We start from the raw sequence: 3,718 nt of genomic DNA, 5'->3' as shown, positions 1-3,718 counted from the left end.
TCTTTTCCAATCCTTTGCAGAAACTGTAGCTGGTTGTACTATTTTCTCAGCAGGTAGACGACCCTCTGAGTGATTTACAGCAAATGCTGTGTACCTTGCTGGGTTCCAACCTGCAGGACACGTCGGCTTTGGAAACCACTTAGTGTTCCTTAGAGACACAGCCAGATATTAAGGTGTGAGTGAGATGGGTAAAGCAATCCTACAGTCCTCACTAAATTATAGTACTAATCCCAGGTAAAATAAGAAAAATCATAAAATAAGTATGTTCCAGTTGAATTACACAGAAGTAAAGGGTAAAAATAAACCAGAACTATGAGGGAGAAAGTCTCATGAGAAACAAAACAAACATTATGCTAGTGACCCTGTTATTAATATATAAGAAACTAAAAGTATAAGAATGCATAAGATAAAAAAAAACTGTAAGATATTGACATATCTTACAGAAGAAGAAAAATGTTTCACAATTATAATATTTAAAATACAGGGGTGCCTGGGTGGCTCAGTGGGTTAAGCATCCAAATGTTGATTTCAGCTCAGGTGGTGATCTCACAGTTCACGGGTTCAAGCCCTGTGCTGGACTCTGCACTGTCAGATTCTGCTTGAGATTCTCTCTCTCTTTCTCTCTGTCTCTCCAGGCCTCTCTCTTGGTCTGTGTGTGTGTGTGTGTGTGTGTCTCAAAGTAAAATAAACTTTAAACAAATTTAAAAAAATAAAATATGAAAGCACATTAACACTAAAACCATTCAAGCAGACAAAAAACATTCCTCACATAGATGTTAACAAAAAGGTTCAAAGGCCAAAGCAGAATGGGAATTTCACTAGGAAACGACAGGATGTGGGGCAGGCCCTGGGACACTCCAGGCTGGCCTTGCAGTCCCGTCTGAGCTCACGAGACGGACAGTCACAGGGGAGGTGTGTCTCCCTGGAGGGACTCGGTGAGGCTCGCTGGTCCTCCTTGGTGTCTGTCACAGCGGCTGTGAGCCCTCCCTGCTCCCTGGGGAGAGGGGGACCCCAGGAGGCCACCACCCTGCGGGAGCAGACCCCGTGTGCATGGAGCCACCGGACGGCGTCCACCTGGGCGACACCAGGTATTTCTCTGGGTCCAGGAGGACCACGGACTGTCCCCCTACCCCTTCCCCGGGAAGGAGAGGATCAGGCAGCCGGTCAGCAAAGGGAAAGCATTTCTGCTGCAGCTTAACTTCAGTCCCTGCTCCGGAAATCCATTTTCCTAGGTTCCTTGAAGATTCCTCACCGCCTGCCTGGCATTCCGGAGTCAATACCCTCTGGCGTCCAGGTTACATAATCAGAGGTGAGGCCGCTGCACAGCACAGCTTCTCGTCTGGAACAAATCACAGTTGCTCTGCAGTTTCTTTTCCCCTCGCTCCCATAAGCCCCGATGCAGGAGCCCCGTGGCGAGGCCGCCCCCACGGGACGGCTAAACCATCGACAGATCACAAACTCCTGTTAGTGCCCTGATAACCAAACGCCAACTTCTCTCAGCAGCCGGAGCGATAATTCCTAAACTCCAACCAAATGCTTAACCTTGCAAATTCAGGCTTCGGACAGGAAGCGCAGGAACTCAGCACCCCCCCCCCCACGCTGGTGGGGGTGGGGGCCCAGGATGATGAGCTGAGAATGGAAATCAGCTTGGACAGGGAGAGTGCTAGAATGCCCAGCAGCAGATCCCAGACTTACCTGCGCAAGGAAAGACCTCGGATTTTTTTATTCCGAGGAAGGGTGGTCAGGATGGAAACGATTTTGAGTCCAGAATGAAAATAACCACGAGGAAGGGTTTAAGTTTTCGAGATTTCTTCACCACGTTTAATTAAATAAAGTCTCCAGAGCTTGATAGGAAATTTCCAGTTAAGTCTTCATGCTAACAAAGGGCACTGGGCACAGAGACCAAGAGACAGGTGGTAAGGGGGAGGCAGGGTGGGTGACAAGAGGCAAACCCACAGGGGCCCGAGGGGAGCTCAGAGGCCCCCGCCCCACGCCTCCGGCACCCACTGTCCACATGGAGACAGGATCTTTGATAGCGTGACACAGAGCTTGAGACTCAAGATGTGTCCACAAGGGCTTCCCGGTGACCATCTGGGCCAAACTGAGAATCCGTCAGAACTCTGGTCAGAAGACTGAATTTGTTGTAGTCGTTGTTAAAATAAAGATCTAGAAGATTTACCATTTGCAGAAAGGAAAGAACATTCAGATCCTCTGAGCTTTGCCTCCAAGGGCAAGGGAACGTGTTCAAACTTGAGGAACCAAGTGGGGCTGGCCAGTCATCACCCGAAATGAAACCATAGTCTGTTTTGCTCGCGTCAAGGGTGTGTCTCTGCAAAGTGATGAACGAGCTCAGCAAAAGCGCTGTGACGTCATCGGGCACCTGCACGCCACAAGCCCGACCCGCATTTTTTCCAGGCGGCATGCCAGGTAGGCGTGTGCTGTGTAAGGTGTGCGCCCCTCCGAGGGGGAGTTCGGGCGTCCAGGTGGCTGGGCTGGGAAGGACCGAGCAGCGGCCAGGCCAGGACCACCGGCGGGGTCTGTGAGGCTCTTTCCGGAAGCCGGCAGCACCGAGTGGGGACGGCCATCCCCCAGTGCAGACGGGGTCACCGGCCCAGGTGAGGCCGGGAGAGGACAGAGAGGCAGGGAAGGGCCGGGGCTCTGTCTCCTTTGCGGAAGCATCCTTCTCCGGGGCTCTGCACTGGGGCTCCCGGTTTCTGGTCTTCCGTTTCCGGTCTTGGGGGGGGGGGGGAAATAGCGCCGCCCCCTGACCCGGGCTTCCGGTTCACACGCAGCAGGTGAAGGGACTTCCGCCTCTGTAATCACGTGAGTCACTTCCTGTAACAAGTCTCTGTGTATCCATTTATTTCCTGTTGGTTCTGTTTTTCTAGAGAATTCCAATACAGGACCTTGGAGGAAAGGCTGCTGTCTGAAAATATTTTGCTGACACCTGCTGGGAGATTAAGACTCGGAGATGCAGCCAGTGTTGAGATATGCAGAGCCAGGGGAAGGGGTTTGGAACTGGGTATTCTGACCGTAGGGAAGCCGTTCACAAAAGGCTGCATTTTCCATGCTCTCGATGGGAGAAACCGGTCTGTCCCACATTAATGACTCCAAGTTAACACCCAGATAAGGCAGATTCTGTGAAGTTTGAGCTGTACCTTTATCAGTGTACTATCGTATACATACACACACATATCCATGCAAAAAAAAAAAAACCACATACACTAAAATCTTTATATAAATATGCCTTAAAGAGCTCTTTAAAATGTATAAATTAAAATTTTGAGTGACAAGGAGGCATCATGTCATAATTTTACTGGTAACATTTTTTTTTCTTAATGGTGCATAAAGTGGTGAGAGGGCTCACATTTAGACTGAATGAAATAAAGTATAGTTTCTGGGCTTGAATCATCCCTTATAGAGAAAATGTTACAATTGGTACAAGCTTCATTAATGGCATCCTAAATTACCTCTAGAATTTTAAGGCTTCGGACTGAGTTTTCATCTCAATTAAAATAAACTGTATCCATCTTTGATTTCCAAAGTATTGCCAGTCAAAATTAAATTTGCATTGTGGACACATTCAGGGAAGGCAATACTTTAAATGCCTTAAAGATCTAAAGACAGGTACTTTTTAAATGTACATTTTCAGCCTGTATCACAAATCTATAAAGAGAGCTATTAAGACAGTCTGTGCTCAATTAGTGTTTGGTGATTT

At 48.4% G+C, this 3,718-nt stretch overlaps 1 long non-coding RNA gene across 1 annotated transcript; it reads left to right on the top strand.

Moving 5' to 3' along the window:
* Nucleotides 1-2,428: 2,428 nt before the first annotated feature.
* LOC115285911 lies at nucleotides 2,429-3,293 on the top strand. The gene is made up of 2 exons (XR_003905961.1): nucleotides 2,429-2,615; nucleotides 2,889-3,293. It is a non-coding gene; the product is annotated as an uncharacterized LOC115285911 (long non-coding RNA).
* Nucleotides 3,294-3,718: the final 425 nt, after the last annotated feature.

This window comes from Suricata suricatta, chromosome 1 (genome assembly GCF_006229205.1).
Source record: "Suricata suricatta isolate VVHF042 chromosome 1, meerkat_22Aug2017_6uvM2_HiC, whole genome shotgun sequence".
NCBI lineage: Eukaryota > Metazoa > Chordata > Mammalia > Carnivora > Herpestidae > Suricata > Suricata suricatta.
Note: the sequence above shows the minus strand (reverse complement) of the source record. Positions and strands in the feature narration are given on the sequence as shown.